This window comes from Gekko japonicus, unplaced genomic scaffold (genome assembly GCF_001447785.1).
Source record: "Gekko japonicus isolate JY-2015 unplaced genomic scaffold, Gekko_japonicus_V1.1 scaffold38, whole genome shotgun sequence".
Classification (NCBI taxonomy): Eukaryota; Metazoa; Chordata; class Lepidosauria; order Squamata; family Gekkonidae; genus Gekko; species Gekko japonicus.
Window position 1 is genome coordinate 83,243 of NW_015170276.1, and position 19,976 is coordinate 103,218.

The 19,976-nt window shown below is 44.0% G+C and overlaps 1 pseudogene; it reads left to right on the plus strand.

Annotated features, from left to right (window-relative positions):
* Positions 1–14,706: 14,706 nt before the first annotated feature.
* On the plus strand, positions 14,707–15,158 carry LOC107115862 (annotated as a pseudogene).
* Positions 15,159–19,976: the final 4,818 nt, after the last annotated feature.

Below are 19,976 nucleotides of genomic sequence, written 5' to 3' on the forward strand. Positions count from 1 at the left end.
AATTTTATGTAGCTTTCCTCTAGCTGTTTAACAGCTTTTTTGAAAACAGAGAAAGCAAATGAATGAATGACACCATGGCAAATTCTGAAGAAACCCTGGACAAGGAAACCTGTGGAGTGATTCAAATGGAGCCCAGATTCACGCTGAGGAAACGTTGCCAATGACAGCTCCATTTGCGTTGGCTTTGGCTTTTACTTTCTCTTCCTTTCTAAAACAGAATCAGTCAAATGATGATCTTGTAGCTCTGCTGGAAACACTTGACTGCAAGCTCACTAGAACATGAGAGAGAAAGGGAGCATTTAGTCCTTGTGGGCAATCCTTGCTTCCTCCTAATTTACTCATATCCACTGCTGGGTAAACACCATTATCTGTCAAACTTTATTGCACCATAAACTCAATGGACAGGAAATAATATGGCAATGATTAAAGGGCTGAGGATGTGTGCCTATATGCAAAATAATTTGCCCACAGTAAATGCTCTGACATGTAAAATGCACATTTATAATCACATAAACAAAGACTTATGGCTAGGGGGCCCTGCAGTAATGACTTCCCAGTTTGAATGCTGTGTATCTCATTTAGAGGCACACACAATGGATATAGCATTGCGGCTGAGCATTTAGAGGTTTGCTGTAGTGATGCCACAGGCCTTACCTCACCCCTTTGTCCTATTTGGAGGTTCCCAGTTTATAGCCATCAACATTCAGGATTTATGGATAGTAAGGGGGAAAGTAAAGACAGAGAACCTGCTCAGTAATTTCTGATTCAGGCACTGTTATATGGGCGGTTCAAAGGACATCCTGACCAAGGTGACTCACATTCTTCTCATGGTTTGGATGGTGGTAAATCACAGCAAAACATGAGCAGCTTAAAGCAAGTTCAGTATACCAAAACTAGGACACAATTATCGGGGGGGGGGGGGGGGGAAGCAAAGATTTTTGAGAGAGGGATCAGCAAACATGATGAGGTCATTCTTCAATACATTGTTCTAAACTGGAGAAAAGCAATGTAATTTAAGAGATCTACATTGCAATCCTAAATACAGTTGTGCCCAGTTTGGTGTAGTGGTTAGGAGTGCAGACTCTAATCTGGGAGAACCGGGTTTGATTCCCCACTCCTCCACATGCAGCTGCTGGGTGACCTTGGGCAAGCCAGAGTTCTCTCAGAGCTGTTCTCCCAAGAGCAGTTCTCAAAGAGCTCTCTCACCTACCTCACAGGGTGTCTATTGTGGGGAGAGGAAGGGAAGGAGATTGTAAACCGCTCTGAGACTCCGAGTGAAGGGTGGAGTATAAATCCAGTCTTGTCCTCCTCCACCTTCATTGAAATCAATGGACTTAGAAAGGTGTAATTCTGCTTAAGACTGCATTGTTATTGTAACTTTTCTGTATCACTTACAATTATAGTGGTGTTATTAACACAGGATTTAAAAAAAAAATCTTTTCCAAACAAAAGGGTTAGTGCTTTTGGCATGCTACAGCAACAATTTACTTTGCTCTATGAGTTACCTAGACCGGAAAGTTTTCAGGGAATGTAGATACTCCAGAATATGGATTTAAACAGAGAGGCAGGAGAATCAGTTGCCTTCCCTATATAATACCCATGTGTGAACATTATAGTAGTGCCTTCTTATCAACTTCACCATTGTGAAAAGGGGACACATGTTGATCCTCACATACGCAACATGATTGGAAAGAATCAGAAAATACAGGTCTAAGAGTGAGAGCACTGGATAGTAGGCTTGCCAACTCCAGCTTGGTAAATTCCTGGAGATTTAGGGGCAGTGCTTGGGGAGGGCAGAGTTTTGAGAAATCAGAGAGCTCAGCAGGGGCCTGTTGCCATAGACCCAAAGTTCTCAATTCCTCCAGGGGAGCTTAGCCCTGTACTCTGGAGGACACTTATAATTCCAGGATTTCTCCAGGTCCCACCTGGAGGTTGGCAACTGTACTTGGTAGTAGCCCTGCTTTCCAATCTCCCCACATTAATGTTAAATATTTTAGCAAATAAATTATAATTGATGATGATTTTCATTAAGTGCAAGCTAATTGTAATTAGAACCAGATGTCTAAAGTATTCACACAAAACCTCAGCAAAACTGGTTTTGCTTCCACTGATTTGTATTATTTCTTTAAAACTGGCTTTGAAATATCCACATATTTCTCTGCTCTACTCACATTATCTGAACTTTTCGTGCCTTGAGTCTGCCTCTGTGTGAACTCTAATGGATGACTCTCTTCTATAAGTTGTCCACTAAAAATATTCCAGAATGTGTAATTTTGGAAGGGAACTAGCAATGAGTAAGCTGCATAAAACTTATACCCTCTTCATAACTGTATGTATGCATTTGTTGTTCAACTAAACATATTGCCGTTTCTGAAAAGTTGCTGTGCTTCTTTGGGAGGAGACTATAAACTCATTCTCACAACTGTGAATTTGCCAAGTTTGTACCTGTGTGTACAAAATATTTTCCCCCAGTACATGGTGATTAAAAAACAAATTATACCCCTACCAACTACCTAAACCTTTCATAGTGAAATAAATAAAATGTATTCACTGAAAAATTAGGATCTGGATGCACAACAAAGCAATTGTTATTCTGTCCACAAATCTGTTCTGGATACAGAATGGTAGCCCAAATGTGATCGGGAATGTTCCCTGAATCAGATCCTTACTTGAGAGGTAAAAACCTAACCTAGCTCCTTGCCCTTCCTTTTTTTCTTAGCTGCCACGTCTTAAGTCAGTCATGATTAAGGAAGGCAAACCAAGGGAGCAAAGCAGAGTTCAGTCTATTTAAGGATGATGGAGTTCCTGATCACTCTGAGATTAGCATTACTTCAAAAGCAAAAAGAGGGCCATTTTGCGAGTGAATAAAAGTATCTTAGAGAAAGACTGGAATCTGGGTCAGAGGCTTGCTTCTCTGAAGGGATCTCATTATACATAAATCATGAAGTGTTCATCAGTACATTTACAGCCCTAGCAGTGCAATCATCGGGATTGATATGCTAATAGGGCAAGTATTTACAAAATCAAAGAACTGCTAACTGCATGTGTGAAGCCATCCTTTAAGTTTCTCTTCTCCATAATATGCAAGAGGGTGGTAGCATTGATCAATGACATGGGATTTTCCCAACTCGATTGTCTAATGTTCCAAAGCTCATTCATATGGGATCAATTAAAATAATCATTCAAATGTTATTTTGCATTTATTAACCAAGAAGTATTTGAGAGGACACTTCTGAACATTTGTTTATTTAGATATTTATGTATACCCCACTTTTTTCCCCAGTGGGGACCCAAACTGACTTACAACTTTGTTTGCCCCCCCCCCCCCATAATAAGGGTGAGATACAGAATGTAACATTGAGTGCACTGGAATATAGCAGTGTCTAGAGCACAAAGAAGAAGAGGAAAGAAGATCTTGGGGGGGGGGAGATAGCAAGCTCTAGCTAGACAAGACTGTAGGAAGTACCTTCTTTCTAAAGGGACTTTTCCTTGTCTGTAGCTATTCTTAGCCTTTTCCTCTAGAACAGACTAGTACTCCCTCTCAGCTGGAAAGCAGCTAGGTTTATCTCTTCCCCTTCCTATCCAGTTTGTTAGTTTACCTTTTTTACAAGTCCACCACATATTGTAAAAGGTTCCATCTATATCTTGGCATTTCCAGCATTTTCCTTTGTAATTTTTGTCAACTTTCTCAATATCCTTGGGAATTATATACCATCTGAAGAACATTTTATACCATTTTCCTCTTAATGCCTGGCTGGCTGTAAACTTATTTTCCCCATAACTATTCCCATTGATGGTATTTGCTCTCTGAAATTCTGCATCCATTTAATCGTAATTTTTTTTACTTCTTCTTCTGTTTCTAACTGAAGTAATAACTTGTATATCCATCATAATAGATGATCTTTTTGTTTTATAATCAGCTGTTTGAACTCAGTCATATCTCCACCTTCTGTGCTGAAAATCTTCTTTAATCCTGGAGTTGATTGGTGATAAATTAATTCCGTCATCTCTAATGTCTTGCCAGGATCTGAGTTCCCCCTGAGTGTTTACCTTGTTACCATACATTAAAAATCACTTTTATTTCTCATATTCTTGTCATCATGAGCTTCTATTGGGGACATAACTGGAGAGTTTGGAGGGCTCAATAAATTCCGACATGTAAACCATATTCTCAAAAGCCCATCTCTGATTATATGACTTCTTTCTTGTGTTGTGACCATTTTAGTTGATTATTTTTTCCATAAATAATTGTGTAAAACGTCTTCTAGGCCTGCTGATTCAAGTTTTACTACCCTTTGTCTTGGACCAAGGAACTGCATCTTACCCTTTTCTTTTGAATCCTTTGCTTAGTCTGCTGTTGTGCTGCTGAGAGTGAAAATTTTTGTTTTAATAAATACTTTATAACAGGGGTGGCTAAACTGTGGCTCAGGAGCCACGTGTAGCTCTTTCACACATATTGTGTGGCTCCCGGCAGGGTGGCTGGGGAAGTGAAAGGAAGGCATGCCTCCCCGATGGGTCTTCCCTTCCCCAGCCAGTGTTCCCCTTCCTGTGTAGGCTTGAGGTGGGGGAGGGAGCACAGAAAGAAAGCAACTTAAACTTTAAATAAATTCTCACACACACCCCACCGGCTGGCTTGGAGAAGACATTTGTCTCTTTAAAACCCCTCCAAGCCAAGCCAGCTGGTGTGTGGGGGGGGGCTTGGAGGATGCATTTAAAGTTTAAATTGATTTTTTTCCACCTCTCCCTTCCCCCCATCTATTTTCTTTCTTTCTTTCTTTCTTTCTTTCTTTCTTTCTTTCTTTCTTTCTTTCTTTCTTTCTTTCTCTCTTTCTTTCTTTCTCTCTCTCTCTCTCTCTCTCTCTCCCCCCCCCCATCTAAAGTTAAATGGGTTCTCCAAGCCCCACCACACCGCCGCCCCGGCTTGGCTTGGAAAAGGCATTTGTCTCTTTAAATCCCTTTTCCAAGCCAAGCCGGGGCAGCACTGGTTGTGGAGGCTTGGAGAACACATTTAAAATTAAAGACGTTCTCCAAGCCCCTGCCCCACGGCCCCACCTGCCAGTTTGGGGGCATGGGTGGTGGTGGTTGGAGAACACATTTAAAGTTAAAGTTACTGTCTTTCCACCTCTCCCTCCCCCCATTTATTTGCTTTTCCCCCACCTCTCTCTCTTTCCCCCTCCCTCCCTCTCCCCCTCCCTCTCCCCATCTATTTGCTTTCTTTCTCTAGGGGACAGAGAGAGAAGGCCTCAGAACTTGGAAGGGAAGCTGGGAGTCCTGGTCCTCCCAGTGGGCAATTCCTACAAAGGCCAGGTGGCGGCGGCATTTGAACAGAGAGGGAGAAAAACCCCTCCAGCTGTTGGGAAAACCTTGGAGGGCATGGTGGAAAAAAGCCTGCAGGTCAGAAACACACTGTTCTAAGCCCACTGATTTCAAAGGACTTAGAAGGGTGTAAGTCTGCTTAGGAGTATACTGAATATTACTGCCTGTTGCATTTCACAAGTTCCGATGTTCATTATCAAAACTCATTCCACCACTCTACCTGAACGACCTGTATACTGTAATCAGCCGGGATCAATTTAGTTTGCTGTCACCTGCTAGCAAAAGAGAAAGCAAGAATTAAGCAGAAAGAAACCAAAGAAACAGTTTAACAGCTTGTTCTCAGAAATATTAAAGACTAACTCAAAGGGAGTGATTTTGCCTCCCAGCTCTTGCTTCTCACTGCTTGCAGCTGTTCCCGTGATGATACAAAAAACTGCAATCCTGTACATAGTTATTTGGTAGAAAGTCCACTGAACTCAATGGGACTTGCGTCGAAGTAAACACACATCGGCTTGTGCTGGTTGGTTCAGTCACCCTATTCTTCCATATCTAATGTGGTTGGCAGTTTCCCTCTCTGTCTCTGGCGATTCGCATCAAATCTGGAATAGAGGCAGGGAGAATCACCATTCTCCTTCTGACAGTTCAAGGGGGCAGGGAGCTCCATTACCCCAGTAACCCTGCTCCCAGGGTCAGGAAACAGATTACGTAGAAGTCCTCCACTACCAGTTAGTCAGTACTGAGATCGCTCAAGGGATGTCTCACAGCTTCCCTAGACCAGATGCTTGTAATAACATGTCATTTTTTCTAGAATCACTGATTATTGATATTTCATGGTAAGTGAATCAATATATCAACATCCCATTATGAAGAAACTGAATAAATTATTGTGACAGAATTATACTCAAATCACTTCAATAGTACAGTCCCCTGGGAAACTGCTCCAGTCTAAGCCCATTGAAATCAGGGGCTTAGCCTGGTGTAATTCTGCATAGGATTGCATTGTCTCTTTTTCTTCTAAATAGCTTCTTTCATCCCAATATCGCTAGCTTTATAAGAATTTTAATTCTTAAAAGTCCATGCGGTTGGGAGGCGTCCCTCCCCCGCCTGCCTCACTTTCCATTTTACAGAATGAGGTAGGGAGCTTTCTTTTCTCTTTAACTGCCGCTTGCAGCTTTCACCACTTTTTCTTCCGCTCCCCCCCCCCGGGTCTCGCTTTAATTCTTTATGCGCCTGAGAGGAACCCCTCCCCCGCTCGCCTCTCTTTCTGGTTCTTGGGGTAGGGAGCTTTCTTTTAAGTTCACAAATTTCGCTCAGTCTGACTCATGTTCATATAAGGTCTTACGACCCCGCTTTACATCGTTTCGCCCGCTCGATCTCCCATGCTTGCCCCGGTCAGCGTCACTAGATCCCATTCGGGCACTTTGCAGGAAGGACCATTGGGACGGAGGAGCGCCTCAATTCACCCACAACACATAGTCGAAGAGGCAACTCCTCGAGAGTCCCCTGGCTAGGAGCCTTCCGCCAGGCGCCTGGGAGGGTGTAACAGGCCAGCACTCCCCCTCCTTCCCGCTGTGCACAGAACGCATCCCCAGGAGGTCCGGGAGACGCGTCTGCCTAACGTGCCGCCATCAACCGGAAGAGCATTTTAATTCTTATACATGACATGCTATTCTTCCTTGATACACGTTTGTTTTTCCACTTCAGTTCAGCAATATTATCAATATTTATTCTCAAGTGAGTGTTTTCTTGGAAGACACAGCTGAAGCTATTTTTCATTTCAAAACTGAACCTTGCTAGAACATGAGCACCCACATAGCAAAAAAAGTGTCCATCTGCTCATTTGATAATTAGTTCAATGTGTATAGTACATCATGCACATTAGGAGGAATAACTTTTCTGGGTCTGGTATGAGCATAACTAGTCTTTCCAAATAATCATATCTGACACCAAGCCCCTGTGAAAGGTACCTTTACCGATGTGGTTGCGGCTGCCTCTGCAGATGCTCCCAAACTAGCTCAGGTAGCTCATGCTCTGTGAAGACGTCTGTAGCATGGTTTGGTTTCCCGGCATGCTTAGGAACCATTCAGTTAATGCTGAGTGAGGGCTTGAGAAGGCCTGAGCTTGCTTTGAGATGGCTTGGGGGCTTTAGCTTGCATTGTTCATAGCACATAGTTCATAGTATGGGTGGTGAGGAGAGAGATGAGGATGATCAGGGGCCTGGAGACCAAGCCCTACTCACACAATTCCTAGGGATAATGACCTGAAAAACTAACTATGGAACTAGCAAGTATGGTATGGAACTAACAAATAACACAAGTGATGAGGTACCCCATTGACCTCTGTGGATGAGAGTTAAATTCAGCTAAAAGAGATGCATTGACAACCACATCCATGCCATAATGTGCACTGATCTTTGGGTGAAGTAAAATTAGACAGTAATCATGGCATACTCCCAGGAAAGTGTCCTTTGCACTGACACTATATCAGCAGTTTTCAGTCTCTGAGTTCCCCCCTCCCCTTAAACTATAAGAATGTAAGAATATACAAAGAGCCCTGCTGGATCAGACTAGTGGTCCATCTAATCCAATACCCTGTCTCACCCAGTGGCCAACCAGTTACCCGGAAGGACCAAGAAACAGGTAATAGAGGCCTAGGCCTTCCCTTGATATTGCCTCCTGACATTGGGATTCAGAGGTTTACTGCCTCTGAACATGGAAGTTCATTTTAGCCACTGTGGCTATTAGCCACTGATAGACCTATCCTCCATGAATCTGTCTAATCACCTTTTAAAGCAATCCATATGTGTGGCCATCACTACATCCTTTGGCAGCAAATTCCATATTTTAATCCCTCGTTGTGTTCCCTCTAAGCTGAATTAGTGTGAGTTAGGTCACAGTTTTTGAGCCTCCAGCTCACACATTGTTGTCTTAGCTCAGAAAGGATGGCTCCAAAGAAAACTAATTTATGCAGTAGCCAAATCGCTCACTCACAACTTTAATGCCAGTAGCTCACAAAGTTGAATTTTTGCTCACAAGACTCCACAGCTTAGAGGGAGCATTGTTCTTCATCGAAAGAAGCGGGGTTTTTTGTCCATCCTGAATCTATTGCTCCTCAACTTAATTCAATGTCCTTGAGTTCTAGTATTTTGGGAGATAAAAAATTCCCTCTTCTCACTCAACCCCATGCATAATTTTATAAACTGCTATCATGTCCCCCCTTAGTCATGTTTTTCCTGAAATGAAATGTCCCAGACTCTTCAGCCTTTCCTCACAGGAAAGGAGTTCCAACCCCTTAATCATCTTGGTTGCCCCCTTCTGTATTTTTCCCCCAGCTCTGCAATATCTTTTTTGAGATATGGTGACCAGAACTGCACACAGTATTCCAAATGAGACCTCACCATGGATCTTTACAGGGGCATTATAATATTGGCTGTTTATTTTTAGTCCTGTTCCTAATAATCCCCAGTATAAAGCTTGCCTTTTTCACTGCAGCAGCACACTGGGCTGACATTTTTATTGAGCTAGCCACTATGACTGCAAGGTCTCGTTCCCTCTTGGTCTCAGCAGGTTCAGACCCCATGAACATATACTAGAAGATAGGATTTTTTTTTGTTCAAATCTGCACCTCCTTACACTTACCTACACTTTACTTCATTTGCCACGTTGTCGCCCACTCACACAATTTGTGGAGATCCTCCTGGAGCTCTTCACAGTTGGCCTTGATTTTCACCATCCTGAATAAGTTTGTGTCATCTGCTCTGCAAACAACACTGCTTACCCCCAGCCTTAGTTCACACCTTTCTGAACTGTGTAATAAGGTCCATATTATGTTGTATATCCATGTTTTACAATGTGGAGCAAGTATTTAAAAAGACATTTATAAAAAGGTGCATAAGAACAATTATAACAAGGACCTGCCAAATGATTGCATAAGGGAACCATTATGACTGGCCATAACCTAGTTGCATGGAATAAAGAACCATGTGGGTGTATTAACTTGCCTACAGGGATCAAACTGCAGTACTGGGCTATTAGAAGAACTTGTTAAAATGTTCTGACTCAAAATGGGGTGGCAGAAGGATGGAAATACGAAGGTTACAGCAATAAAGTTGATATAGTCAATGCTGGCATTAGTATCTTGTTTGGTAATTTACAAGTACGTTAAGTCTAAAAAAATCTCTTGCATTCAGAGCAGGATTAAATATTCAATATACTCTCTTGGATGACATGTATTTTGAACGGGCAAGCCAAAAGAACTGCACAAATGTAAACAATCCAAAAATTGTGTTAAAAAGATACTTTCACTCTTAGAGCCCCAAAGTTAAAAATATATAGCTTGCTTCCCCACAGTGACGAATCTCCTTAGAGCAGTCATTGCCTCTGCAAATGCAGAGAGGCATTAGCAGCAGTAACCAAACGTCCTATGTGGTAGTTTTTCACACAGTTTCCTTTCCACAGCCCCCCATGGCTTCCTTCCTAAACCACCAGAGTACTACAGCAAGATTTTTAAAAAAGAAATTCTTAATTGCCAACCTAGCAGTTTGAAAGCAAGAAATTGCAAGTAGATAAATAGGTACCACTTCGGTGGAAAGGTAACAGAGTTCCGTGCGCCTTGGTGTTTAGTCATGCCGGCCACATGACCATGGAAATGTCTTCGGACAGCGCTGGCTTTGAAACGGAGATGAGCACCGCAACCCTAGAGTCGGATTTGACTGGCTTTCGAGCAAGGGAACCTTTACCTTTAATGTCACTATAGCGTTATAACACTAGAATCATATAGAAATTACCATTTCACCCCAAAAGTCATCCATTGGCATGGGGGGATGTTGGCTATAGGGAGGAAGCAAGGCAAAGGACACAGCTATGGATGGGACCTGCAAAAAATGTGCACTTTCCTGCTCATGCAGCATGCAAACAAGCTTTGACTGTGATCTTTCCCAAAAGATAATATAAAATCACGTTTTGGAAAGATCAGAGCAAAATGGGGGGGGGGAACCTGCTGGAAAACTGAGGAGTACTGGGGACAGTGTCATGTGGATGCAGGGCTGCCAGCCCCCCGGTGGAGGGAGGGATCCCCTGTTCCAAGCCCCTATTTCTCACTGCCACTTCCAGTGGTGGAAGAAGGAAATAATAATAATTTTAAAAAGCTGTCTGCTTATAGGCCTCAGCCCTGTCTAGAAATTTCTGGAAACTTTATAGATTTACCATAGATTCTCCAGCAATTCCTAGAAAGGCATAATGTCACTCTGAGGTTTTCCCTGGAAGTGATATCATACCATTGCTTACAGCCACCCCCTCATGTCCTCCCCAGTCTCCTGCTAATTGCCAAGCCCTACCTGGCAACCCTATGTGGATGCTTGATAAAAAAAACCCTCCTGTATTGAGCATGTTCTTCTGTACTGTGATTATTATGTTGGCATTCATTCTAAGTAGTTTAGACCAGTTGTTAAAGGATTTAATAGGCCAGTCCGATAATTATAAGTCCTTTTTTCTTCTTTCCTCAAAAAATGCTGTAACTGTTGAAATAGTGGCAACTTTTTTGTATCTGGCTTCTCAAAAGTGAGATTTGTGTTAACTGTATTCACACGGAGCATTTGCTGCACTGAAGGCACGATCGTCCCACAGATTTTCCGAGCGCGATCACACTGAAACATCTGGGAGGCGTAGCGCACCCGTGGATAACCCGTGGCTTCTTGCCAAAGATATGGAGTAAAAAACTACCACATACGAGGTACTAGTTTCTGGAAAACGCGGGGCAAGGGCGGGCGTCTGATCACATTTCAGCTTGAATCCCGTGGCACCCAGCACCCGTCCATGCCCCATCGCAAACCGGACTGTTGGGTTTTTAAAAATCTCCACAGGATGCGCACAAACAATCATGCACATGCACAACTTTCGGTGAGAAAAAAATTTCCCGTTTGCCACGGAAGCAGTGGCTAGCGATTGCCGGTGTGATCGTGCTGCGCCGCTTCTTTACCATGCTGCAGGATAGGCGTGTGATTGGTACCTAGCGGCCCAACCACGGGACCTTGACAGGACATGTGATCAGGCTGCCACGTGTTACTTTGCTCCGGGGCAAACAGCCACGCTTCCCCCAAAATTTTCTCGCCCGTGTGACCGGGACCTGAGTACTTCTTGTGTCTTGTATTCTCCTTAGTGTATAATGCCAATAAAGGTTGGTTTTGGTTGTTGTTAAACAAGTGAAATGATCATTTTTCCATAGTCAACCTGCCCACCACCACCTGCCACAGTGTATTTTTCTTTCATTCCATATATCTTTGTCGGGATTCGTGATGCCTTAACATGGAAATGAAGAACCAGACACTCGAGTCAACGTAAGTTCGGAAACAAACACCTCTCGACCTCCTCTCTCTCCCCCCAGGTGTTTCCTTGTTTCCTCTTTTTATTTCCTCACAGTCATTTATCACAGTGATTTAAACACCCTGTGCTCACATACAATTAGGTTCCTCGATACAGGTGGCCATTTTCCCCTTCTCCCCTCCCCTTGTGGTCACTTGACTAATCCGGTGGTACTTAATGTGGCGAGGCTTGCGTTGCACTTCGGAAGAGTCTGCCTCGTCCGGCTCCTTGATAACGTCCCCGGTATCTTCGCAGCTCCATGGTAATGCTTCCCGGTTCCTGCGCCTGGCACGCCCCCATCTTTCTTCCAGCTCGGCCACAGGGCTGTCTTCGTACCCTAGGAGATGCCCCTTGTTCTGTCTCGTCTGGGATGTCCCAGGGATTGGCGCGAGACGCGCCAGTCCCGCCGCAGCGGCCGATACGGCCGCGGGAGAACCTGCGGCGGGGGCATCTTCATTAGTACCTGGGGGGCTAATTTTCTCGGCATGCTGTCTCTCAACTGCAGTCATGGGGCAGGCCAGAAGGAACAGGATACCACTGGATCCAGTGAGACCTATTTTTCAGTAACCATGCATGGGTTTGGGTGCAGAAAACTGCTTCTTTTACTATTTGAAACTAGGTTCAACCCCTCACTTTTCTGGCCATGTCAAAGTCAGACTTCTGAAGCATCTCATGGAAATATATGATGAACTGCAATTAACATTTAAACCTCATGTGAAAAGTCAACAGTCTACAAGCAAAGCATTTATTTGGTTTTTCTCTCAGAATTGCCATGGAAACCCTTTGTAATGTCTGTTCTCTGATTAGCAACATACTATCTACTCCATATACAGATAAAACAAATAACATTCAGCCCCTTCCTTGAAGAAGTGAATTTTTGCTTACATGCTGCAGCATCTGAGCACTACACTGGCATTTCATTGCCTAAGTTTTTTTTTTTTAATATCTATACAGCAGAGATTGTCTGGAGTTGGCAGCATTATTGATTATGTGATGACACCTGATCCTTGTTATCTGTCATTCCAGGGACAGCAATCTCATCTCTGAACCAATTTCTGGTCACAGTGATTGACTGAATGGTTGTTCAACAAACTGAAACTGAATCCAAACAAGATAGAAAAGATACTGGTAGGAGATCTAGATTTTGTTTATCATCGATCATTTTAATTCCCTCATCAGATAAGGGGCTCTGGTTCTCTCACTCCATCCAAGATTCTACTGGACATCACACAAGTTCAATATTGTTGGTGATGGGAGAGAAGAAGATTGGATTGCAGGCTGAGAATACTGAGCCAATGTGAGCATTCATTTTTAGGTCTTGCATGTCTCAAAGAAGTCATCTCTCCATCTGTTCTCCGCCAACCCATTAAAATTGACCGGTAGACTGTTGCTTGGTGTTCCACCTTTGAGAAAGGTGAGATATCATCACTTTATCATAATACAGCTTAATGCTGTCATAATACAACTTAATGCTATATATTATGCTATATAGTTAATGAAGTGGTTAGACTATCAATCTAGGACCTGGGAGATGACGTTGAAATCTTCACTTGGCCATGGTGCTTACTGAGCTCTCTTCTGCATTCTCATCTTCCATACTTGTTTGTCCCTATTGCTGTGGGGTTCCCCCCCTTTCCCACACAAGTTTTGCCCCCTGTAGTGGTTGATTTGATGTTACATCAAGATCACAACAAAAAATTGAGTTAAAACCAACATCATTTCAAGCAATTCAGTCAGATAGTCAACACAATATAAAGATTTATCCATCAGTTGCATTAACAGTGGATAGTTTTGGTAAGGCCTTTATCACCCACGCAACAAACATTGCCATTTGCATCATTATCCATTTACTGTTTTGGGCAAGTAGTATAATTAGTCTATCATTATCTACTTTCCCTGGATATTGTAATAAAATACCCCCAAGATACCTTTGGTGTTCTAATGCAAATCTTGGGCAGTAAAAGACTGCATGGCTTAGATCCTCAACAGAAATCTGATCGCAAGTATAGACACATTCTTTATAGGGGATTGCATTGTAATGGCCTTTTACCATCACCAGTTGTAAGGTATCCAACCGTGCTTTGGTAAATGCATTCCTATGCTCGGGATTAAGTGAGTCCGTAAGGTAAGATGGTAGAGTTAAAGGAGAAGATGCAAGTTGCTTGTAAAGGGGAGCTATTCTCAAAATACTTAGCAGAGCAGTGTCCCTTTGAACATTTATATCTAGCCATCTTTGTTGTATTAATTGCTTTTGTAGTGTATCAAGTCCGGACAAGTCCAGACATGTCCAGGGACAACCGTGAGCATCACTCCTAGAGACAAAAGACTAAGAGGATCCTAGCCGCTCCAATCAGGGGCTAGGTTCCTGGTCGAGTAGGCAATGGAACTCTCGGCCACTGTAAATAACCTATTGGGAAGTGGGGTGTGTGTGTGTTTTGGGTGGCAGTTTCTGGGGGAATATAAGCCGGCCTGCGAGTCGGCCAAAGTGTCTTGCTCCTGACTGAATAAACTACGCTTTGCTGAAATCACTCTCCGTCTGCGTCCTTTTAAGCTTTGCTGCAAAGAAGTCAAGCCCTCTTAAATAGTCTTCGGAAAATCCGAGCTTGGCCATAGATTCAATATATAATTTACCCACAGATTCTGATGTTGTTGGTATTTTTGGTGTTAATTGCTAAGGCTGTGAGTTAATGCAATAAAGCTGATGATTGATTGATTGATCGATATTACATCACTGTATGTCCAGTATAAAGACCTGCAGTTTAAATTTGCAGGGATATATGACAGACATGCAGCAATGCAAGATCAAATCGACCACTAGAGAGAGCAAAGCACGTACAGAAAAGAACCCCCCCCCCCAAAGCAATAGAGATACTCAAGTGAGGAAAATGAGAATGCAGAACAGAAACATTAGTGTTCTGCTGTTGGGCATGAGAAGAGTGGGGAGGGGGCAACGATTCAGCCCACGGTGGAAGGAGACCGACACCAGCATAGAGCTGAAAGGTCACAATGCCTGGTCCCCTCCCCTCCCATCACCATGGCTGACCAGTTGACAGAGGAGCAGATTGCAGAGTTCAAGGAGGCCTTCTCCCGCTTCGAAAGGATAGTGATGGCACTATCACCACCAAGGAACTTGGCACCGTCATGCACTCTCTGGGGCAGAACCCCACAGAGGCTGAATTGCAAGACATGATCAACAAGGAGGATGTTGATGGAAATGGCACCATTGATTTCCCAGAATTCCTCACTGTGATGGCCCCAAAGATGAAGGACACAGACAACGAGGAAGAGATCTGCGAGACCTTCTCGGTCTTTGACAAGGATGGCAATGGATATATTAGCACTGCAGAGCTAAGTCACGTCATGACCAACCTGGGTGAGAAGCTGACGGATGAGGAAGCTGATGAGATGATCCGAGAAGCTGACATAGATGGGGATGGACAAGCCAATTATGAAGAGTTTGTACAGATGATGACTGTCAAATAGGAAGAGTGACTGCCACCCCTCCCCTCCCCTCCACTGTACAGAATGGAAGGACTGCTTACCATTGAGATCTCACCCAGCCCCTCCCATCTGTGGCACTCACGCTCCATCGACGCTTTAGCGGTTTGTTGCCATTCTTTGCCCTCCCCCCTTCCATTCAGGACTATGTGAACCCTTCTACCCCCCTGCCCTTCCCTGCCAGGTTTACCTGCTAGCACCCATGGTGGGTGCAGCTGGGACGGGGGAATGCCAGGTGAGGAGGCGTGAAGAAGTGCTAACCCCTAGCAGTGGGAAGCCTGGAGGGCAGGAGCAGTGGGGGAGTCTTCCTTCCTCATTGGCTCTGGCTTGCACCTGCTTGTTCATCCAAAGGCCGCATCCCAGCCAGTGCATAATCTTTGCATCCCATGGACTGTCATGTGCGGCTGACTGCAGTTGTTTTCCTGCATATCTTGGGTATATTGTAACATGTCCTCCATTCCCTTCCTTCCCAGTGGCTTCAGGGAATACTTCTGTTCCATTCCAGCTGGTGTAAGGTTTCTTTCCCCACCTCTCTTTCCCTTTCCCAAAAATGAGAATGCAGAAGAGCCCTGAGTCATCTTGGACCAGTTGCTATGTTAGTTTGTTCTTACCCTACAGGGTTGTTGTGGGCCTTAACATTAAATATTTGATCCCTAACTATTAGCATAAAAGGCTCTGGGCAAAGATCTCATAGTAACCACATATCCCTGTTTCTTCAGCTGCCGTGTTAGCCATCTTACTTGCTTATTCTCTCTTTAGCTCTGACCTCTTTTTCCTTTGTAGTTCTATTTCTAGTGCTGTGCGTTTTAAAGCACAGTTCAGTCTCTGAACTCAAAGACGCTTTAAAGCCATGTGGTGGAGGTGAGGACCCCCAGGATAATCAGGATCTTGGAGAGGTCTGCCTCAACTCCTACAGAATCCTTGTTGCCAAAGAATAGAAGTTAATGATCTTTACACTAATGATAATGGCGTATCAGGCACTAAGAGATGAACATTAAAAGTGAAGTGTGTTTAATGTCTTTGTTTGTTCCAATAGAGACATCAAAGAACACCATTAGAGGAGGAGACTTCAAAAGTTTCCTAGAATAATTAGGTCTCTTGTATATTCATTTTGCTGGTTAGATTTGCCTTTATTACTAAATAGCATAGCTGCTGCCAGCAATAAGCTTTAGTTGCTGCTGAGCCCAGAAGTGAAGATTTTTCTAGTGGCTAAGAATTAATTGCCATGAAAGTTCACAGTCGAGGGGTGCTTTCTAACGAACCAGGAAGCTTATATATTTACAGTGCCATCCTGCTCAGCTTTGCTCCTTTAGTTCCTTAAATTAATTCTTGACTTTGGGACACGTCAGTGAGAAAGGGTAAAACACAAACATAAAACTTTGCAGTTGAATCCTCCAAGGTCGGTTTCATTTTGTCACCCCAAGAAAGATCCTCCAGTTGCCTCCTGCTACACTGACACTGGCACCTGGTCCAAGCCAAGCCAAGCCCCTGTGGCAAAACCTGGGTCCAGCTGGTGACAACGATGGTACAGAAGCCCATTCCTGATTACTTCCATGCTGCCAATGGCAGGGAACGAACCAGGGCCCTGGGGTGCATCAGCTCCCCCCTCGTGAGGCTGCCCCAAGCAGTTCCCAGCTCTGGAATCCTCTATCGCACTGTTTGCCTCTGTTAATTAATATCCTGTTGTGTGCTCCAGTATTATTGCAATATCACCAAGAACAATTGCTGTCTAATACTGCTGCCAGGCATCCCAAGTATTGCCAGTAGCGATGGGCAAACTCTCTTGAACCAGATCTGGCTTAATATTAACAAGCTTTCTTGGTGAGTATGAGCAGGGGTCATTTCATAGAAAAAGAGCTAGGGGAACTCATTAGCATAACTCATTAGCATATGCCACACCCCCTGACGTCAGGGGCCCGGCGGTGGACCTGCAAGGCCAGCGGGAGTGCGAGGAAGCCCTGCCAAGGCCCTCCCTGGCCCCAGGCAGGCAGGGGTGGGGAGAGGCGGGGAGGAAGCAACTTACCCTCCCTCTTCTCCTGCCTCCTCCTGGCTGAATGAGGGCTGGAAGCGGGGCGGCCGGAAGCAGGGGGCGGGGCTTCATCATGGGCCCCGCCCCCTGCACCTCCCCCGGGGGAACTGCGTTCCCCCACGTTCCCCCCCCCCCGAAATGACCTCTGAGTATGAGTCAGTTTTGGTATGGTGGTTAGAATGTCAAATTAGGACCTTGAAATCCTGAATTCAAATTCCCACTCAGTCATGAAGCCCTCTGGGTGACCTTAGGCCTTTCCTTCTCCCTCCACCTAACAGAGTCGCTGTGTAGATAAAATGGAGGGAGACTCATGTCTGCTGCCATTATTATTATTATTATTATTATAATACCACCCAATCCCATGAGTGACCTCAGGGTGGTTTACAGCATAAAATCCATAAAACAATAGCAACAATAAAACCAATACAACAGTAGCTGGCATAATTAATAACAACAAACTCCATGCCTCATATCAGGGGGATATAGGTATGAGCTTCCTGGAAGATGGATGAGATTAACAGACGGTGTTCAGGAAAAGTTTATCTGTTTCTAAGATTTTGTGTTGTGTTGGTGCATGCATGTGTACTTACAAGTGTTACACATAATTATTATACATCTGTCCTGGGAACTGTACTTAAACTTTTGCATCCCAAGAACAAGTTTTATATCTGAACAAGAAACAACAAGCACATCAAATATTTGTAAGCAACAATCAACAGTATCAATTGACCCAAGCAGAAGATTCTCGTCAAACAAAACTCAGCTAGATTGGCTGATTTGTTTCCATAGTTTCCACCAATCAATGAGAGAATCATTAAGAGAAAGCAGTTAGCATTAAGGAACTTCTCCACATGATCCGCAAAGCAGCCGATCAGAGAATGCCTCATCAGCTGAACACTGTTCACACATGGTCAGTGTCTTATATAACATTCCAAGCCAGAGAAGCTGTGGTTAGTATTTGGACGGGAAACCACCAAGGAATTCCAGGGTTGCTATGCAGAGGAAGGCAATGGCAAACCACCTCTGTTAGTCACTTGCCTGGAAAACCCTGTGAGGTTGCCATAAGTGGGCTGTAACTTTATGGCACTGTACACACACAAGCCAGGCAAGAGCTTTTCAGAATAAAAACTCTCTGTTTGTGATACAGCATTGTTAGTAGGCAGGGCTATTTTTGGGCAGGAACGCACAGGAACGGAGTTCCAGCTGGCTCCCAAGTTGGCCACGCCCAGCAGGAACTCATTATCATAATAGGCCACACCCAACAGCAGAAACTCATTAGGATTGGCTACATTAGGGGTGTGTGGCCTAACATGCAAAGAAGTTCCTGCTACAAAAAAAGCTCTGGGTTTTGACAACAAACAAGGTAAACAGAATAAGAAGCAAAAGGTTGGTGTGGCTGGATGACCACACTTCTGGTAACATGTGGGTAACAAATATGCTATGCAAATATGCTAATGAGTTGTGCTGTCAGGGGTGTGGCCAATATGCTAATGAGTTCCTGCTATTGGGTGTGGCCTGTTATGCTAATGAGTTCCTGCTGGGCTTTTTCTACAAAAAAAGCCCTGTTAGTAGGTAACACACCAGGCAACACTCAGACTAGGACTCCTAACAGTCCAGACCCAGCACCACACAGCCCATGCCACTGAGCTAGCTGCTGCAGCCTATATAACACAACATTACATCTCCTGAGCTGCATTTCCCGTCTTGATCTGACATCATCTGACAGAGTTCTGGCTCCGGGAACCAATCATGAAGTCTCAGGCTTTGTAACTACTGGGCTTTCAGGTTACCACGTAGCCAATCGTCTTCAAGTGTTCTGTATCTGGGATTCATGGAACATGCATTCCACTGAGTTGCAACTACATGGCAGGAAGTTGTGTGACATCAGAATAATTTGACAGGAAGAGAGCCAGTTTTATGACTGCACAAGTATCAAGGCCAGGAGCAAAATGACTTATTGGAACTTTATCCTACATGCCTTGGATTATGCATTATGGCCTCTTACACTTTGCATTGCTCATTCAGTCTCCTGAGTCATGACCTTTTCTTGAACCTGCTTCTCACCTCTGGCCCTGTGCCCTGAATTGTACCGTAGGTTCTTCACAGAGCAAGACAATTTTGGATACCAAGTCAGGTACATACCCAGTTGGGCAACATCACTAACTACAGGCTGTAGTAAATAAATACTTTAGAAAATGTAGTTCAAATTACTTTGAGCAAATCCCAGTTCATGATGGAATGAAGAAACCTATAAGATTACATTCAAGTTAGTTTCTGATTTATTTTCCTGCATAATTCTTCATCACAGAGGTATTGGAACAGATCTACAGTGTAAAGCATGCCACATTTCTGTTGAAACCATCTGTGGAGAAATGCCCTTCACCCAAGAGTTCACCCCAATAATACAGCCATTGGGACTGTGCTTAGTTCATGAGCTGGGACCTGGCTGAAAATTCCTAGCTGGAGGAGAAAGAGAAAGAAAAAAAGAGGAAGAAATTGGATTTATATCACACTATTCACTTGGAGTCTCAGAGCAGTTTACAATCTCCTTCCCTTCCTCTCCCCAAAACAGACACTCTGTGAGGTAGGTGGGGCTGAGAGAGCTCTTTCAAGGACTGCTCTTGAGAGGACAGCTCTGAGAGAACTGTGACTGACTTAAGGTCACCCAGCAGCTGCATGTGGAGGAGTGGGGAATCAAACCCAGGTCTCCCAGATTACAGTTCACGCTCCTAACCACTACACCAAACTGGCTCTCCAAAGTGGGTAAGTCATCT